The sequence below is a fragment of the Gorilla gorilla genome, chromosome 7 (genome assembly GCF_029281585.2).
Source record: "Gorilla gorilla gorilla isolate KB3781 chromosome 7, NHGRI_mGorGor1-v2.1_pri, whole genome shotgun sequence".
Taxonomy (NCBI): Eukaryota; Metazoa; Chordata; class Mammalia; order Primates; family Hominidae; genus Gorilla; species Gorilla gorilla.
In genome coordinates, this window is record NC_073231.2 from 65,476,466 (window position 1) to 65,497,601 (window position 21,136).

Below are 21,136 nucleotides of genomic sequence, written 5' to 3' on the forward strand. Positions count from 1 at the left end.
GAGTCCTACAGTTACTTTGCCAATTTTCATTGGGAATAATGCAGGTTTAGCCAAGAAAGAGCAATTCAGAATTGTTAATACACAGTCTGAGAGCTGTGCTTGGTGTTTGGGGATGTAAAGTTGTGAAGTAGTCTTTCCTGGTATATGGGGGAAGAAATCATACTAAGGATTTCATTTGGGGATTTTTTGACAGAACATGTGAAGACCCCAGAATATAAACAGCGAGATAAATTACTTAAAGCATTTCAATGAAAAGATACTTCCCTCAGGGTTCCCCAGCACTCTCAAATGTGGAATGAGTTACAACAAGAAGTTTTCTCCATGCAGTCTGTATTTCCCTCCTTTCTTACAGGTTGATGAACTTGACATTGACTGTGAGGTCATAGGTCAATGTGAGTGGCATGCATGTTTCTATGTTTTCCATCTGAAATCAGTATTTTTTCTCATTTAAGTTTAACTGTAGGGATTTCCCATTTCCCATTTTGACCTTGAGTCCCTCCTCTCCCCTCTCCCTATGCACATGAATTCCTTCAGGATACGATACATGAGGTGTGTGGTGCTGATCAACCAATAATTTTGCAGAATAACAAAACCAACCTCTCTTAACGGTATGTGTGACTATTTGATGAACTACTTAATTGTGGCAACCCAACTCAGTTGAGGTCAGAGGATCATTATTTAAGGTGCACCATAGCACTAGTAATTTATTTAAAATGTATGAATAATTAATATTGAAATTATCTCAGAAAAGTCAGTGCCCAGCTCCTACAGAGGGAAAGACTAAAACCTAAGGAAGTTCCCTGATTTTTTTCTAGGGGCAAATAAGGATGTTACTTTTCCATTAGTGTCTATTGTCATTTGAAACCTGAACCACTGTGAAAGACCTGTCTTTCTTCCCAGAGAAAAGAACGTGGTAGAAAAAGTAGTTCGTATATAGTACATTTTAACAAAACTGTTAGTTCAGATACAGAATAAAATCTTCTTCGAGCAACCTAGAACTGTTCATTGGAAGACTTAATTTTGTCGTTCAACAGGAAATGGATGAATTTTTAGGATAAAATTTTAGAGTCGTCATACCTATATATATTACAGTATTTTAACGTATAGAATGGGCATTTAGTCTTGTTTTCTAAACTCATTGATTTCAGTAAGGCCATTGATACCTCATATTATCATTAAAGGCCTCTGAATAATTTATGTTTTCACATCTAAAATCAAGTATTTTTTAAAAATTCATATATCCTATTAGTTTAAAATGATTTTAACTCCTTAAGGATTATAAATGGTTATGCCAAAGTAAAGAGTGAGTATATTTATCTGTCCACTCATTGAGAACAATTAGAAATAGTCAAGCAAACTGTAGGCTTAAGCTGTGCTTCTTATTTATATGGTCTTATCATCATGGAAAGATGAGGGGGATAGACACACATAGGACTAGAGGGCTGCAGGAAGCACCTTTCCTAGTCTTGTAATAATGTAGTTATTTACAAGCTGATTGACAGCAGGGTGTTTGCTACTACACGTTTGTGTTTAAGTAACAGCACAACCTGAGTTAACCTAGTTTACCTAGTGGGTTTTCCCATTTGCACATTTACTGAATCTTGACAGCATTCTCAGTTGCAGATCTGATGGCTCAGTGGGCGCCTAACAAACAAACTCCCTTTTGAGCCAAAGGAAAGAGAAATAATGGCTCGGACAAACGTAAAAACAATTTGGCTCATTCTTACCCAGGCTTGCAACACAACATTTGGTCAGGGATATTGGAACGCTTTTCTGTGCTCTCCTGACACAGACCTTCATAAAATGGCTTCATTTTAATTTGAAAAGTGGGCAATGTTTTAATATCAGATAGCTTGCATTTGAATGAAACACAAACACATTACAAGGCCAAAGGGAGATTATTTGGTCATCATTAATGGTGTTGTTACCTTTAGAAATTTGGTGTATCTCTTCGAGAACAATGTAGAAAGCTTTGTCAACCCTTATTCATCTCAGCCTCACATGATCATTGGTTTACATTTGAGAGAAGAGCAAATGTATGGCTTTATTCTGCAAAAAAGCACAGCTGTTCACATCTATTGCACCCATACCTAGTCATCTCTGCTGGTCTCTAAGAGATACGTCTTTCTGGGAACAGCACTCCAAGACATGGCCCCATTCTGGAGGAAATGAGCACGACTTCATGATGAAGATTGTGTGCCCTGGCTGATGGGTTGAGGCAAACAGCTGTCCCCAGAGCGCCATACTGGCTCACTCTATGAGCATTGGAAGAGGTGGTCCACATGGAAAGTAAAGGCTCTTGATTCAGAGGAAGCTTTCAAACCAGCAAAACATGACAGTTGAGTTGAAACTATATTTGATCTACTAAACTATATAATTTGCTACCCTTTTCCACTTCTGATGTATAACAAAATAGAGGAGAGGATCACAGATTCACCTAAACAACGGCTGGCAATTTAAAAAGTGAGCAAAAGAGCACATCACAGTTGGAGCAATGCAAGTGCCCTCTGCCAAGCCGAGAGCGGAGCCACTGAAAGTGCTCCCACCTCAGCATCATTTGGGAATTTACAGATACGCTGTGGGTGGAGAACCATGGTGTAGAGTCAGTGTCTCTTACAGCACCCTAGACATTGCAAAGAGAAGCTGGAGCTGAGCCCCACAGTTCACAAACACACTCACGGTTAACACTTTTCAAGCTTCACTTGAAAGCTTGAAGTGAGGACACTTCCCCAACCTACGTCGCTGGTTACCAGTGATGGGATCTCCTGTCTGAGATCACAGCCAAATGCCTTGCAGTTTTGTGATACTTTGTCATCAGAGTTGAACTTCTTTGATGTACAGTGATTATATAAGCTGTGGAATCACTTAGGTAAGAGAAAAGAAAAATGAATTCATCTTTATGGACACAATAGGTTCTCAAATAATAATTATTTCCCAAAAGCTAGTGAATGTCTGGGTTTTTGTTTTTGTTTTTGTTTTTTTGCTTCTCTTCATGTTGCAATCTGTGGTTCCCTGAGGTGCTCATGAGTTAGCATAGTATCTCAAGAGTTGCCCACAGAAGCTGGAGAAGACTTTGAAATACTAAACAGTTCATTACACAATTAAATTGTTATATATGCAGTTGTAGCTGTAACAGGAAAGAAGTGCAGGCCAATTTTTACATATGATTTTGGCTATTGCTTCTAGAGGTGGTGAAAATTGTACTTTGTGATGTTGAGTTATATAATGAAATTAAAATATTTTGTAATATTTTATAAAATTATGACAACTTATTATATGTAATCTATTGTAATATTCAAATATGAACTTGAGTTCTGAATCTAAGTATTGCTTTAAAAATGTCAGTGACAATTCCAGTTGGTACTTCCTCAGTCAAGGGAAGTTTTTATAAACTGAAATTAGTAAAAAACAATTTAAAAATTACAACGACACCCAAGAAAACTTCCTAATTTAACATTACTATCTTTAGGACAAAAATTGTGTGAAGATATTGATTATAGCAACATATTAGAGGTTTTTGGAAATAAAGACAAATATTTACAATAAATAGATAATAATTTGTGAATGATGTATGCTTTTTTTTTTTTTTTTTTTTTTTTAGACAGGATCTTGCTCTGTTACCCAGACTGAAGTGCAGTGGCAGGATCTTGGCTCACTGCAACCTCCGTCTCCTGGGTTGGAACGATTCTTGTGCCCCAGCTTCCCGAGAAGCTGGGATTACAGGTGTGCATCACCATGCCTGGCTAATTTTTTTCAATTTTTAGTAGGGACAGGGTTTTGCCACGTTGGCCAGGCTGGTCTTGAACTCCTGGACTCGACTGATGCACCCACCTCACCCTCCCAAAGTGCTGGGATTATAGATGTAAGCCATTGCGCCTGACTAGACATATGCTTTGTTTTATTACTTAGCAGGTGCTGCTGATCCATAGCCTAATGCTTAGGACTCCTGCATTAATAATTAAGTCCAGTCACAATTGATATTTCACTCACTTTCAGACCTATATAAGCAATAATGATAAACATTCACATATTTTTTTATTTTGACATTTTGAAGGTATATTTATCAAAGTAGGAGAATAAACACAATAGAAAATATTTCATTTAGCAATTTGTAAGATTCATTTTTGACTTTTAAGTGTTTAGACATGGCACATGGGCCTCCCTCTGTAGTTTTATTCCACAACCCAGAAGTGTTTGAGGAGATATGTGTATGTAAGTACAGGTTGAGCATCTCTCATTCAAAAATCGAGAATCCAAAATGCTCCAACATCTGAGTTTTTGAGCATCGACACACCTAGAAAGTAGAAAATTCCACACCTGACCTAATATGGTGGGTTGCAGTCAAAACTTTATTTCATACACAAAATTATTAAAAACATTATATAAAATTAACTTCAGGCTATGTGTATATAAGGTGTACATAAAGTAGAAATGAATTTCATGCTTAGACTTGAGTCCCATCCCCAAGATATCTCATTATTTTTATGGAAATATCCCAAAATCTGAAAAAATTCAAAAATGGAAACACTTTTGGTCCCAAGCATTTTAGATAAGAGATACTCAACTTGTATGTGTATATACATGTAAAATAGCTCTGCCTGTTATCAAACAGTATATCAGTGAATATGTTATTGTATTCCATTTATTATTTATTCAGCACCTTTGTTAGTAGCACCTTAGCATCATGGATTTATAAATGATGGATGGTGAACACATCATGATAGCTGAGAGATGCACATAATTGAACAGGGTCTCATGTCCATAGTTCATATTGACCTCAGTGGGAGCCTACAGTCCTCTTAAGGGCAGGAGCTGGTACATAAATCCTGGGAAGCAGTCATTCTGTCACGCATTGCTCAATGATCCAACTTGGCTTTTAACTCTCTTCTCCTAAGTGCTGTCAGACTCAGCTATACACAAACACAGCTGATGAAACCCAGTCCTTATAGGTTTAATCCCTCCAATAGTTCCACATAAACAAATATTCCATGACACAACCACAGTTTGCATGGCTTTACCTAAAATTGAATTTATCTTTTCGTTTGTCTGACTGGATTTATTTTGTTCTTTCTCTTTCCACTTCATATGTTGATGCCTCTCTGGAATTTGCAAAAAAATGAAATTGCCTTTTTTTTGAATTATTGCAAAATAGAATAATAGTCGATGATTTGTTTCTGTCTTGACATTTCAAAAACAGTAATTAATGTGCCCAATATTTACTGAAATAGTATAAATCAAATTTCTCTGTAATCACTTATTTAGAAAACAGTAAGAAAAATTGTTGTCTGTTTCATAGCAGGATTCTCAGAAATTGTGGGGTTCTAAGGAATGATAGGAAATAGAAATTACTTCAGATTTTGCCCTTGCATCTCTATCTACAAATTAATGTGAAGAATTGCATTGTGGTTTCCTAGCATTCAAGCTACCTTCTCAAAAATGTAGAGATGGAGGGGTGATTATTAATTTCTTCACAAAGCTCTCATTCCTTCAGTGGTTATAGCTATTGTTGTATTGACAGCGACTACTTGAGCAAAGGGAGTTAGAAAGGCATTCAACTTTCTTGTGCATTTGTCAGATCATTGGAATAATTTTGTCCAAAATCTGCTGTTTCGGAGGGAGTAGAGTTTATTGCTGAGCAGCTTTGTTTCTCTGGGTAAAAGTCCCTTCAGCTTTCTACTGTTCATCACCAAACCAATGTCTTTAAATAAACGAGTCATCGAGGGTGTTGTGTTAAATACAATCTAAGAGATCCAGGAAAAGAATGACATTTTAAACGCTGTGTGAAGTATAGTTCTATTACTAGGGATGCACTGTGTATAACGATTTCAGTCTCTCTAGTAAGAAGAAATTGTTTTTACCAATTTACCAGGAGCCTTAACAATCACACTATTTGAAGCACTGTTAAGAAAGATTTGGAAGAGTTAATATGTAAACGAGGCATCAAAATGTTAACATGAATAACCTTTAGCATCACAACAGGGCGGAGAAGAAAAGCAGAAGTTCTATTTGGAGGAGATCTTAGCAAGGCTGGCCCAGGTGGGACAGTCTCGGCTCATGGTCCTCTAGTGAGGACAAGGTGTTCTGAGGGGAATCTGACAGAGGAAAAGCCTTATACTTAGGATCAACACTTATTCCAGGTGACCTGGACTAATTAGTATAAGCTAGATAAATGTGGTAAGAACTTTATAAACCAGTGGACTCTTTGGAAATTTTTTCTTGGCTGAGTAAATTGTTCAAGAAGAAATTAATGAGGAGTATAGGCAATATCTTCTTGAAATAACAAAAAGTATTTTATGGCAAAATATCAATGTTGCAGATCTAGATTCTGCAATGGGGGATGTATTTATTCTTAGGATGACCCAGTTATGAAGAAAGGTCATGGGGTTGAACATCACTGAGACCCTTCCCTGATATTCTCTAGCTTAATTACACCCAAACCAACAATGCTATTTATCCTGTTCAGCCAAAAATGAATATATTTATTATACAATATCTTGGAGGAGTCAAAGATATCCATGTGATTTAATTCTTTTCCCTATGTAACTGAAAAGCAAATTTCACTTTTGTATTCCCTTTTGTTTCAACTATATTAGCTAAATTATTCCTTATATCTATTACTATAAAATCCATTTACACTTTTTTCTGTAACAATAGGATATAAGATAGACTTATAAGAATATTATATTTTAATCACATGCTTTAAAAACTCTTATTAGACATTTTGCTCCTATTAATTATCTATTAAAATAGAAATTTGAAATGATGAGTATTTTACTTTTGAAATGGAAATATTTTCTTTAGAACAAAAATACCGTATCTACTTTCTAAATATTTTGTACATATGTTTCATTTTTTAGGAATAATCTTCTGCAAAATACATAAACTTCTTATTAAATTTAAAATAAGATTTTCAAATTCCAGTTTTCTAATATTTTCCTAGGAAATAAGATGTAATCCCAGATTAGTTTCAATACAGGAGTCCTGTTTTCCACCCAAGCACATGATAAAGGAGCCTGCTTGACTGCAGTTGGCACTGTCATGGACTGAACTGTCGCCTATCTGCCCCACTTCCCCATGTTTAAGTTCTAACCAACAGTACCTGAGAATGTCACTGTATTTGGAGACAGGGCCTCTGAAGAGGTGATTAAGTTAAAATAAGGTCCCCAGTATGAATGATGGAGTCCTTAGAAAAAGAAGAAATTTGGCCAGGCACTGTGGCTCATGCCTGTAATCCCAGTACTTTGAAAGGACGAGGCAGGCAGATCACTTGAGGCCAGGAGTTCGAGACCAGCCTAGTCAACATGGTGAGACCCCGTCTCTACTGAAAATACAAACATTAGCTGGGTGTGGTGGTGCGAGCCTGTAGTCCCAGCTACTCGGGAGCCTGGGGCAGGAGAATTGCTTGAACCCGGGAGGCGGAGGCTGCAGTAAGCCAAGATCATGCCACTGCACTCCAGGCCGGGTGACAGAGCGAGACTCAGTCTCAAAAAAAAAAAAAAGGGAAATTTGGACCCACAAATATATTCAACAAATGTGCACACACAGAGATGACCATATGAGGATATAGGGAGAAGGCTGCTGTCTGCAAGCTAAGGAGAGAGGCCTCAAGAGAAACCAATCTTGCTGGCCCCTTGATCTTGGGCTTTGGCCTGCAGAACTGAGAGAAAAGAAATTTCTGTTGTTGAAGACTCCTCGCCTGTGGTATTTGTTATGGCAGCCCTAGTAAGTAATATAGCACTAGTCATATATTATTAGTGATAGAGACACTGACATAACTTGGTTTTTCACATTTCTGGATTCTTGATTTTGGTAATCATCTTTATCTTGCTTCAGGTCCTGAACTTGCTCAATGCCCTGATTTCAGTTTGCTGAAGATCTTATGCATGAAGACAGTGAATGAAATGACTCTGGACAAATAAGCCTCATTCCTGTATTCTTCAATTTAAAAGCAAAAATTCAGAATCAGAAGGCTTCATATCTACCCTCTCCTTTTAGCCCCACTAGATGGTAGTGTAACCACCCAAGGGGTTCACCTTGCCTGCTGCCTAGACAGAACCGATTCATCAAGATGGGAATTGCTATAGAGAAAGAGTAATTTAAGCAGAGCTGGCTGTGTGGGAGACCAGAGTTTTATTATTACTCAAATCAGTCTCCCAGAGTATTTGAGGGGCAGCGTTTTTAAGGATAACTTGGTGAGTGGGGGGAAGCCAGTGAGCCAGGAGTGCTGATTGGTCAGGGATGAAATCATAGGGAGTCGAAGGTGTCTTCTTGTGCTCAGTCAGTTCCAGGGTGGGGGCCACAAGATTGGATGAGCCAGTTTATTGATCTGAGTGGTGCCAGCTGATCCATCAAGTTCAGGGTCTGCAAAATATCTCAAGCACTGATCTTAGGAGAAGTTTAAGGAGGGTCAGAATCTTGTACACTCCAGCTACATGACTCCTAAACCATAATTTCTAATCTTGTGGCTAATGTTAGTCTTACAAAGACAATCTAGTCCCCAGGCAAGAAGGAGGTCTGCTTTGGGAAAGAGCTGTTACCATCTTTGTTTAAACTATAAACTAAACTTCTCCCAAAGTTAGTTCAGCCTACGCCTAGGAATGAATAAGGACAGCTTGGAGGTTAGAAGCAAGATGGAGTCAGTTAAGTTAGATCTCTTTCAGTGTTTCAGTCATAATTTTGCAAAGATGGTTTCAGTAGTGACTCGTGACAAATCTAACAAGAGCACATTTAGTCAGTGAGGGTGCAGCAACACACACACACACAGACACACACACACACACACACACAGTCCTCTTTTCTCCAGACTACATTATCTCCATTCTATGCTATTCCTATTTTACTAGAGGGAAAAATGAAGCTAACAGATCTTGTAATGTTTTCTTCCATTGAATGGAATTACATCACCACATCACACCCTTAGAGACAGGCTGAGGCATTCTAGACACTTTTGTTGAAAATTCAGTTAATTGTTCCAATGTAGGCAGTGGTGTTTATCCGAGAAGTTTATACCCAATAGTTGAAATATCTCCAGACATGAATAATTTATTAGAGGAAAGGAAGTCATTCTACAGCTAATTAAAATTTACTCTAAAACATAATTCTTGGAATTCTTCTTTAAAGGACAGAATAAATTAATTAACTATTTGCCACAATGGTAGCTAAACAAAGATGTCATGGGTAGCAAGTTTTAAGGGTCTGAGAATGTTTATGCAGAAAGTCACACTTGCTGTGTATGCTGATTTAACACACTTTGGGGTTAGTTACTGTGTGAGAGAGGCATGCAGGCACTGAACATGCTGGCAGGGAAGACATTCAGTCAGAGATCTCCAAGGCAGATCTGGGGGCGGGCTGGCAGACAGGCAATAAACAGAAATACGGTATGAAGTGCTGAGGCCGTGTCAAAGAGGTTCTAAGCCTGTATCCTGAGGAGCAGGCTTAGACTGAAAATTGGGGACTGCCATTTGCTCTGTGACAAATGGAGGGCCCATACATTCTGTTGAACACCTTTCTTTTGCCATGGCTGTTTTTATGGGGCTATCTCATGACACAGTGGCTTTACCCAGCAACATCTTTAAGGTGCTGCTCACACCATTCTAAACTTTACTTATTATCCAATTGCTTGTTAATGTTGAGTTACCAGCTTACTCAGAATTTTATTTTTTAATAAAGATCAAAAGCCTTCCATTGTGTTCTTGCTCTGATAGCAATGGAGCTTGATCTATGCCTGTATGAAGAAGCCCTAGCCACTTCAGTAGTTGCTTGTCATGCATAGAATCACTTCTTATTCTTTGTTCTTTTCATTGTACCTGTTAGGATCAAACTCTCCCTAAACACTTGTGTACCCAACTCTCCACCATCCACTGCCACCACCACCTTTATGTATAAAACAGAAAATTCTTCATTCACATTATTGTCTTGAGAGACTGAAGATACAAATGGACAAGGCTAGACCATATAAAAAACAGAATTTTGACCCACAATCTGTAGCATCTTGCCAGGAAACTGTCCCTTTATATACAATAAGCAACCCAGGAAGCCAGCCTGCTGTAAGTGAGACTTGCAGGAGGCCAGATTGCTCTCTAGAGACAGTCCAGGAAGCTAAACAAAAACTGCTGAAACAATCAGCCCCAAATGGCTGGGAATTGATTAATAACTGACTGTGTCCCTGAGTTTTGTCCACAGTTCCCACTTAAGACCAACCAAAGAAAGCCAAATACACACCCCAACCACTCACACAGGATGTCCTGTTTCTAGTTAGCTGCCTCCAGCTGCCCATGGCCATTAGCCGCCATCAGGGCACACCTGGAGCCATTTGTTTCTCCTCTATAAAGCTTTCCAGCCCTCTGCCTGTGATAAGTGAGTCTCTGCCAAACTCAGGGGATGGTGACTGACTCCCTTGCTACAGCAGGCTCTGCATATTCTTTGCTTCTTTTCTATTTGGTTGGTCTTCCTTTATTTCCAGTTTTTTCCTTCTCTGCCTTCTCTCTTAATTACTACTTTTTGAAATCCTCAAAACAAAAACAAGTAGTTAAAGATATGTGCACTTAACCTTGCCTTCCATGATTTTATTTCCCCTAGGGTCAAATTTATTTAGTAATAGCCACTCTGCTTTCTGCCTTTCTCATTCTTTGTAGCTTACTATTAATTAATGATTCACTTTAAGGTATTATGTTCTGTTGAACTATAAAGGAAGCCACGGAGAGGAAAAGAGATTCCACACGTTGAAAGAGGACCTTCAGACTTTCTAGGTGGGAGGTGAGAAAGAAGAGTTAGAAGGCAAACATAATTGTAATGTTTTGAAGCCAAATGATGGGGAAGATGGTCATGATTTTTAAAAAAAGGGGAAGTCTGGAGGAGGAGAAGATGCCAACTGTCCACCAACATGCATGTTCTTCATTCTTCTTGAGCACAAGCAGAGCCCATGCTCAGCCTCCCTAGCTCTTAGGTATGGTCAGAGGTTGATGTTCTGGCCAATGGAAACGAGTTGAAGTATTGCAGCTCACTCTTAACCAGAGCCCTGCAGGCAGGGGTCTTAAGGCTGAGCATGGATTCTATTTTATATGCCTTTCACCCCTCTCTCCTGGCTGAGATAGCCATGTGCAGAGTAACCTGAAAGTCATGCGTGGAAGAAGAAATGAATGACTTTGCAAAGAGAGCTATCACCAAAATGGAGCACCTCTGCTACCTGTGAGGATAAGTTTTCATACTCTTCAGCACTGAATGATTTGAGAGCTTCTTGTTAAAGCAGTTTAGCTTACATTACCCAGTGTAGGTATGTTTGGGACATACACTCTCAGAGGAGTAGAATCAAACTCCAACAGTATTGCATAAGTACCTGTAATGTTCCAAACATTATGTTACACCCCAGAAATATAAGTCTGTTAACACATGGTGCCCTTTGTGAGATGTTCACAATGGGAATCATCAGATAGACAACAACACGAGGTGATCAACACTCCAGAGCTGGGCCTGACACACTGAGGCGGTTCGTGAAGGAAACTCCTAACCCTTCCTGGGAGAGTGGGGAGGATGCTAAGACTGGAAGCATTTGAGATGACACTTGAAGGATGACTAGGAGGTCACTAGCAGCCAAGACCTCAGTAGAGGTAAATGTGGGAGGTGGGGACAATGATAAAGGGGAAGACAGTGAGTCATAGCAGTGCCAGGCACACAGCAAGGACCTGCAGAGAAGCAAGGTGGACTTCAGAGGTGATTCACTCCAACATGTATCTGATGCACAAACTCCCTCTACCACCCCCTAGGCATGTGGCATTCATCCTTCTCAAGGAATAACCAGAGTGCAGGGAACACACCCCACAAGAAGGGTTCCATCCTCTGTGGAATACACCTAAATGGCCTGTGACATAGTGAGGATGCTTAATTCACATTTGGCCTACTGTTAAATGACATGTAAAGATTTTGACAGCAATGCCAATGACTCCAAAATAACACTTCCAAAAGCATGGCACAGTTGCATCATCAACCTACCATAGTTAACCTCTTCCCTGATCTATTCTGAACTTATTTACTGGCATTTCTATAACTGAAGTTTCCGTGCTTACTAATTTACCAACATATATAGGGTCCCTTAGTGCCATTATTAACATGAAAAAATATACAAAATCTCCACAACGGACAGAAAATACAGGTTCCATATTCCAGGATTCCTTTGAGGTTTTGTCAACTCAATCTGAGCTTTCGGGCAGCGGAATTGATTCTTAAAGACTAATGGTAGCTCTGATAGGGTGCTAACTTTTTAAGGAAGGCCAGTTTCTCAACACTTGGCTCTGAGCTGTTATTTACCATGACATAGTGTATGCATGACAACTCTTTATAATCCCTCCTCCCTTCATTCTTTCTCCACTCACTAAAATATGCAGTATTCTGGGAAAGGAGTGTTCACACACCTTCAACAACTCTGATAATACCACATGCATATAAATGTATATTTTTATCATGGAACCAAAAATTGAAGTCTTTCTGAACCATATTAACAATTTCAGATTAAACAATTTATAAACTGTGGTATGGATTTAGTGATCCTACACCAATTATACAAAAAAAAAGTATTGTTTCTTTCTTGCAACATATGCAATGGTATCAACTCTTTTATTCCACAAACTAAATCCTCAAAACACAGCTTAGAACAACAAAAAAAAAGAGAGTGAGAAAGAGAGACCACAAAATAAACAAATGACTAAAAGCCCTAATGCCCAAAATACAGGAAGTTTATTTAAAAAAATGTATTACATTGTTTAAAGAAAATTCATCTGGGCTTTATTTAGAGATAATTTACTCTTATTTTACATAAAATTCTAACTATTTTGGTTCCTGTCAATCCTACTGTGCACCACGCACAGTAGAAGCTGTAGCCCCCAAATCACCAAGTTAAAAGGAAACATCTGAGGTACTCCATGAGCGGCCTAAGTCATTAAGGAAAGATTTCCAGAATCCTGTTTAAGGTGGAACTTTTGCACACACTTTAGCACAAGTTCATCCAAAATGATTAAAACATGTAGAAGTCTATTTAGAACATATAGATGTAGGGGCTTTGAATATTTCTTCAGTTACCTGGAAATTCATTTATGTAGAACAACTGCTTATCTGACAAAGCTAGATAAACACTCTCCACCTCCATCTCCTCATCTAATAAAATAGGAATAGAAATATGGCACTTACAGGGATCTTGCGGGGTTTAAGTGATTTAATGCCAGTAAAAACAATTCACTCAAGGCTAGGTTCATTTTAAGTGCCCAACAAACGTTGATGCTGTTGCTATTATTATTATTAATTATCTTCCTAACTATCTTTTTTGAAGGGAAGGAACATATACTAAAATTCTTTTTATTACCTATAAAATAGGGCCTTGCTTTTGGTAGATATGTAGTAAATATCTGCTGAATTTTAAAAACCTAATTATGTAATGCAGCATTTTTACCTACCATGTATTAAAGTACACGACATGGGCTAGCACAATTAGCAGTATCAACATCAGTTGCAAGCTATCTTTCCTCTATGGTGCTAAATCTCTTCAACATTTTACCTTGAGACTAACATTGGTATCATTATACCAATTTACTGTTAAGATAGAAATAAATTCTGTTTAAAATTATTGCCTTGTAAAGTTCTCATCTGCTAGATCTCAATTAAAATGCTGAAAATATAGCAAACTTCCCTTTCTCGAAATGAAAATGAATGACTCTAATTCATAGAGAATCTTGTTACCCTCTCCATTCGTTTTAATCTCGTGAAGATAGAGCATAATGTACTCATGATGGCAAAATCAATAGACTTGGGTGCTGTTCCGACAATGTCTTTTCATAATTATATATTATCCATTAGTTGGTGTAATGAACATCCAATATAGGACAGAGCCCAACTGCACGGCTTTTTCTCCTCAATTAATCGCTTAATCTTTCATTTCCATATGTCCTCTTTTATCCCTTAGCCAGAACTTGTTTTTCTAAATTAACACCATTTAAAAGAGAAATAGGGTTGGCTCAGTTTATACATCACCAGAAACTATTCAGCAGGTCAGCAAACATCTTATGAGATTTCTCTTCTTCCTACAGAGCACTTCTACTGTCTAAGAAATAATTGGACGTGAGGTGCAGTATGGAAGAAGCTCTTAGATGAGTCTATCCTTAAGTTCAGAGAGTAATCAGAGGATCTTCTATCAAATTATAAATCTTTTGTCAATTGTAAAATTATTATAGTCATTATAAAAATAATGCAACTCTATTGCAAAAATGAAAAAAAAAGATAATAGGAATAAAACCCTAAACCCACCAAACTATCACAACCCTTATTAACACGTTGGTTACAATTTAATGCCTGAAACCTCTTCCTTATGCTGTACTTAATTTTACTGGTGGATTGCAAGCATACAACTCTATTAATAAGTCCCTTTGCTTTGGGAATTGTTTGTTTCAGCAGCTAGGTGTGCATTATGCCAACTAAGACCTGTTCTGTGGCCTTGAGACAGTCATTTAAGTTTTCTGGGTCTCACTTCCTCACCTGTGAAGTGAGGATAATAACACTACACTTACTCCACAGGGTTGCTGGAAAAAGCAGTTTACATTATATGCAGACATTCTTTACAGCCTCAACAGTGTCACATAAATGTTACTTACTATACTGGAATTTAGTTTATTTGTAACACTGGATGGTCACCAGATGCCTACCATATAGTAACCCATAGGTTTTTTTTTTCTCTAGTTTGGATATTCCTTATTATATTTCACTTTTGTCTAAGCCTCTGAATTGGCTCCATTGATTTTCTGCTAGCTCCTCTTCACCTCCCACACCTACTTGATATCCTCACCATCCTCATGCTCTGGTTATACTAAAACTTCCAAAATGCTTCCTGCACCAACCCCATCAGATTTCTCCATCTTTCTTGTTCCAGTAATTATTAAAATATTACCTAATCTTTGATCTTGTCATTGCATAATAGGAAGAGAGGTTGTGAATTCATTTTGACCATCATTAGGGGACACAAGTCCTGTAATGCCTCTTGGCCACTACCACCACATAACATGCACTCTATCCCACAGGCATGCGATGCTAATGATATTTATACAGGATATACACTTTTTGTCTCTGCTTTCTATTAGACAAACTCAGAGGAGGGGTCTCTTTAAGAGCATCAGATCCACCCAGGACACTCAGGGTGAGGAATAGAGGGCTGTTCTGGTTCTTGCCCCAAGACAGAATCTCAGCTTCCTTCTTAATTCTTTAACAGCAAAACACAGCCATTCCATCCAGAAAATCACAAAACCTCTCATTTTTGATCTCATACTTGAACAGGTTGCTTTTCCCTCCCTCTCCATGTACATCTTGTATTCCATTCTGGTTGCAACTGACTAGTCTTTAACTTTTTCATGGGTATATTGAGTTTCTATCTTCTTTCAAAAGGGCTGAATGCCTCTCCTTCTCTGTGTGCTGTCATTAGCAAATGTCACGGGCACCCTTTCTGCTCTATTACCCTCTTCGCAGATTAAATCTGTGTCCATTCTGACTGTGGACCTTTAAGTCAAACCCATGGGGTGCCATGCAATGCACTAAGACAGAGCCAGCTGGAGGATGGTGCCATGCAATGCACTAAGACAGAGGCAGCTGGAGGACGCAGCCATGGAAACACAGGGGTTGCTCCATACCCCTAGAAAGCCCCACTGTACTGCGCTCACATCACTCCTTGTCAGCTTTGCCTCATACCTGCTCCCATGTTGCCCCATCACACCGAATCATCAGACTTGTAAGTTTCCATTTCTTTTCTTGAGATAGGATCTCACTCTGTCACTGAGACTGGAGTGCAGTGACACAATCATAGCTCACTGCAACCTCAACCTCCCAGGCTCAAGCAATCCTCCCACCTCAGGCCCTCAAGTAGCTGGGACTACATGCCTATATTTAAGAATTTTTAAATTTTTTATTATATATTTATTTATTTTTTGAGATGGAGTTTCACTCCAGCCAGGCTGGAGTGCAGTGGCATGATCTCAGCTCACTGCAACCTCTGCCTCCCAGGTTCAAGTGATTCTCCTGCCTCAGCCTCCCAAGTAGCTGGGACTACAGGTGCACGCCACCACACCCAGCTAATTTTTGTATTTTTTTTTTTAGTAGAGACATGGTTTCACCATGTTGACCAGGATGGTCTTGATCTCTTGATCTCATGATCTGCCTGCCTTGACCCCCCAAAATGCTGGGATTACAGGCATAAGCCATCATGCCCAGCCAGGAATTTTTATAGAGACAGGGTCTTGCTATTTTGCCCAGGCTCCTAGGCTCCTAGGCTCAAGCAATCCTCCTGCCTTGGCCTCCCAAATTGCTGGGATTACAGGAATGAGCCACCATGCCGAGCCCCCTCCCTTTCTTACTCTTAGGTTGAACATGGTTTTTACACCCTACTTATCTTCCCTACTTCTGTCCCTGAGAAACTCACCCCATCTGCCAAACCCAGCTCTGGCCTTCGGGATCCCACTGCTGAGGGACCAAGTTTGGAATGGGTTCGTTTTCAGGCCAGCCTTGGAGCCACATGGGGATCTTAACCTTCTGGAATAATTCACAGTTGCCTTCAGCTGGCATGAAGCCAAAACTGACTTCAGCCCTGAAACAGACACGTGTCAAATGCACATTTTGAAGCAGTTGTAGACACATATTTCCTAGTCTTTATTTCCTGACCAGTTGGAAAACACTCTGCAGAGAGGACACTGCTAGTGGTCCTGATGATGGTGCATCTTCACCAGGAATGGGATTCTGGAATAAAATCCATCTGCTTGTACTGATATCCTACTAGCTTCATTAGCTTCTCCTTGACAGGATAAGGGTGGAAGATGGCTTGCAGAAAAATACACAAGCAGACATCTTAGGATGATTGCGAACACAGTGGTCAAAAGAAATGCTTCAAAGTCATAATTTAAGATGATGCATATGGCCTGTGGAAACCTGGATGTAGCAGACAGAACTATCTGGCATCTAGCAGCTAGAAGAGACTTTTTTGGTTTGGAATTTGGAAAGACTGAGATTCTTCCCATATATCCCCAGGTCTTAAAAGCAATCTGTCTTCAAAAGCAAATACAAAGCATGTGTGTTATATATAGGAATATACCTTCTGTCTATATTTTGTGTAGACAGAAACAAATCATATTAAGAGGAATGATGTATAATGACCATATTGATGCACTGCAATTCTCAATTCAGGGTTTTCTATTCTGCATGCTAATTAATTGCTTTGTGTGAGGGTTTCTGCCTTAAGGACAACTTGCAAACCATGAAAGTATCTTCCCTTTACATGATTTCTTAGTTAAAATTACAAACCTCATGGAAATTCATAGTTTCACATACTAAGGTACTAAATGTGGCTTAGACATTGACTTTACCAGTTTATCTGGAGAAGAGCCAGTGAAACACAGTTGTGAATAATCATACTGATTGTTCTAGTAACCCTACAGATGTTAGCCAGGGACAGTTTGTTCATCTATTTGCTTACATCAAATATTTCCTAAGGACTTCTATGTTTCAGGCACTGTTCTAGGCACTAGTGGATACAACAGTGAACAAAATAGGCAAAATTTCTGTTCTCATGGAGTGTGTATTATGGAAAAGAAAGAAAAAAAATAAACCAATAAACATAAAATCTGCCACATACTGATAAAGGCAAAGGAGAAATAGAAAGCAGGGTGATGGGAGGCAAGGATAATTAAGGATGCTGCTTTAGACCAAAGTGGAGTGAGGAGGGAGCTGGGATGACATGCAGGGGAAGAGCCTCCAGCCAGTGAGAACAGCAGGTGCCAAGGCCCTGAGTCCAGACCATGCCCGGCATATTCTAGTAATGGAAGGAGGCCAGGGTAGCAGCAATAAGATGAGCAAGGGAGATTTGGGAGACATTATGTAGTGCTTTGGAGTACCGTGCCTCAGCCATGGGTCCTGTTCTGGATGGTGAAGAAATGTGCCTTTAAAACAACTCATGTATGGAGGCTCCCTTGGCCTTCAATACACTTGCAATGACCATTTTCCTAATTTCAATCAAGAGAATGAGAAGCGGCCCTAAAAGTTCTTCAATGCATTTCTGCAACCCTGAGTGTGGCTTGATGACTGCAGTACTCAGACGTTTGTTTCAGCCAAGTGCTGTGTTTTAGTCTGCATTCAAAAAGACATCGATTCCCAAGTGTTGACCCTATGTTAAATGACTCAACAAATTACCCAGATATTGTTTGTAAGGTGAAAGAAAGAAATTCATAGCTCAAAATTGCACGTATAGCACAATATATTGGAATACAGTAAGGACTAGAAAGAGAATATTTGTAAACTGTTTTGCCATCCTTGGGTGAAAAGGTGTGCTATAAATAGCATTACAGTGATTACTTCAAATATGCATTATTTACATACGCATGCTATTTCAGCTTCAAAATCTGAGTGCTCTAGTTTTGTATTTATTTCTGCCTTTATCCCTAGAAGAGCATACCTACTTACCAGATCTGGCTGACCCTAAGGAAAAGTGCAGGGAAGAAAATGAGAAGAATGGCATCAGATCACACAAAGAAGACAACATGGGGTGCACTTAGGACCTCACCTCATGGGCCATGACCAGGGCACAGATTACAGCCCTTGGCACCACCTTGTGATGGCAACAATGGCCACGGTGGTGTCACACATCCATATGTTCTCCTTAGAGTGGGACACTAATGCTCCCCGCATGGGGTAGTGACACTCCATGTGCCATAGAAAGGTTTAAAGCAGGAAAGTAACATAAGTCATTTCTAGTTTTAAGAGTTTTAAGGAGATCACTCCTGGGTTATGATGGACTAAAGGGGCTAGACTGAAGGCAGGAAGCTCAGTGGGGAGAGGGGGCTGAACTGAACTGAGGCAGAAAGAGCAGGGTGATCAGAGGGACAGAGAAAAAGCTGCAGGACTCAGAGGCCAATGCTGTGCAGGGCGTGTGGGGAAGTGAGAGACTTGGGAAGGTATCTCCCTGCCTTCAGGGTTTCTATTCTTGTAGGAAAAGATTTCACCACATTATGCTCTTGCCCCGTGGACCACAGTGATCCAAAATCCTTTAGTGCATCCATCTAGCCTATGGGATGCCTCCAGCCCATGACAGTTTCTTGATCTCACATCCTCGTTGGCATGGACTTTGAAATCTAAGAGTGGGCATCTAATGCCAGCTCTACCACTGTCATAGTCAGCTTGGGCTGCAATAATAAAGCGCCACAGGGTGTGTGGCTTAAACAAGAGACGTTTACCGCTCTCAGCTCTGGAAGCCGGGAAGTTCAAGACCAAGGTCCTGGTTGACTTGATTCCTGGAGAGGCCTCTCTTTCTGGTTTAAAGACAGTTGTCTTCTCACTGTGTCCCTACATGGCCTTTCTTCAGTGCATGTGAGAGAAAGCTCTGATCTTTCCGTTATCTTCTTTAAGGACACTAATCCCATCACTGGGGCTCTATGGGGCTCTGCCTTCCTGCCCTAAACTAAACCCCATCACTTCCAAAAGTCTCCCACCTCCTAATTCCATCACAATGGGGGTAAGGCTTCAACATGTGAATTTTTTCAGGGACACAAACATTCAGTCCATAATAACCACTTATTAGATATTTTGTCTTAAGCAAATATTCAGATCTTTCTGAGCCTGTTTCCTCTAAGATTAATGGAAAAATCATATCTCCCTCACACATTTGTTACATGGATTAATTCTGGCAATTTATATAAATAACTAGTTCACAGAAGGTACTTAATAAATGTCAGAGCCATTATACTTAACATGTTTCATTAAAGAATTAATTTATCAATATCCTACCTATTTATTAATGTCCATAAAATATTTACATCTATATTCTCCATTATTATGCAAAGTCAGACTCATTTTAAAACTCATCTAAGGCAGTTTTCAGATGATATCTGGGAAAAGTTCATCTCAACCTTATTCATTGAAATTTCTCAATGCTCTCATGACCTCTCATTTTATTAAGACTAATAACCCTCTCTCTTCCAGGACGTGGATAAAGATACTGCTTACAGTCTACAAAAAGATACTTTATATGAATATACTTTTTTTTAAAAAAAAAGCCAAATCTTCCCTTTTCTTTCTTAGATGAGAACTTAATATCACCTTCTCATATTCCAGAAGTGACACTTTGATCTATTAATGACCAAAGACTATTTTTAAATTCCTCGAATTTCCATGCCCCATGGAGAACTCACGTGATATTTACAGAAGGAAATCTGCTCAGCTGCCTGTTTCCAAATCCCTATTAGTTTCAAACCAATTTCATTTTCAAAGAAAGCTTGAAGCTTTATTTTGCATGTTTTGCATGAGCCTAGAGAGCAAATTCAAAAGACTGCCAAAGGCCACCTTCCATCAATTTTGAAAATCCTGACAGTTTTGTTTCTATTACTCTTCAAAAAATGATGGGTTGGCTTGGGCGCAAAGGAATTCAAAATGAAAGATCTTTGACCTAAACATTGTTGGATCAATGCTTACACCCGAGAAAAGAAAATAATATTTTTAAAAATCCTAGCATAAACTAAGATCTGAAAGTGTTTCTGATGTTAGAAAACATATTTTAAGTTATCTTGAGTCACAGAATGTTAGAGCTAGTTAGATCTATATATGGCTAGGTCTAGGATATTAGGTCTTTGAAGAATTTGGGGGTATCTTGTCTGACCCATTTCTTTTCCAGAAGAGGAAGCTTAGTTCTGGAAAGGTTCAATGCTTTCCCAAGGTCACGTGATTAGCAACTGCCAGCATTAGAACCCAGGCACCCTGATTCCTAGTCTACTAATTTTTCTTCTGTGTCTCTTCTTTCCTCTCCTTTTCTTCCCTTTAATAAAATATGGTTCCCCTAACATCTCACCTTCCCAGGTAGTGATATATGAGTTAAGAAGAAATTATTTAGACAGATTGTGAGGGTAAGGAAGTCCTTGATAAAGTTTTGCTTTTAATGAAAAGCAGCCCCCAAATCATTTTCTTTTCTAACAAGGAGCAGCCTGTAAAATCAAGCTGCAGACATAGACAAGCTAGAAGCTTGCACAGGTGAATGCTGGCAGCTGTGCCAATAGGAAAAGGCTACCTGGGACCAGGCATGTTCAAAATGGCGGCTCCATCTTCCCTTTTCCTTGCCAACCACATGTGCAGTCTG

General features: G+C 39.2%; 1 protein-coding gene across 2 annotated transcripts in view; it reads right to left on the bottom strand.

Annotated features, from left to right (window-relative positions):
- Positions 1-21,136, bottom strand: part of XKR4 (XK related 4) — a 453,736-nt gene that overhangs the window by 273,753 nt on the left and 158,847 nt on the right. The gene's annotated exons all lie outside the window — the stretch shown is intronic.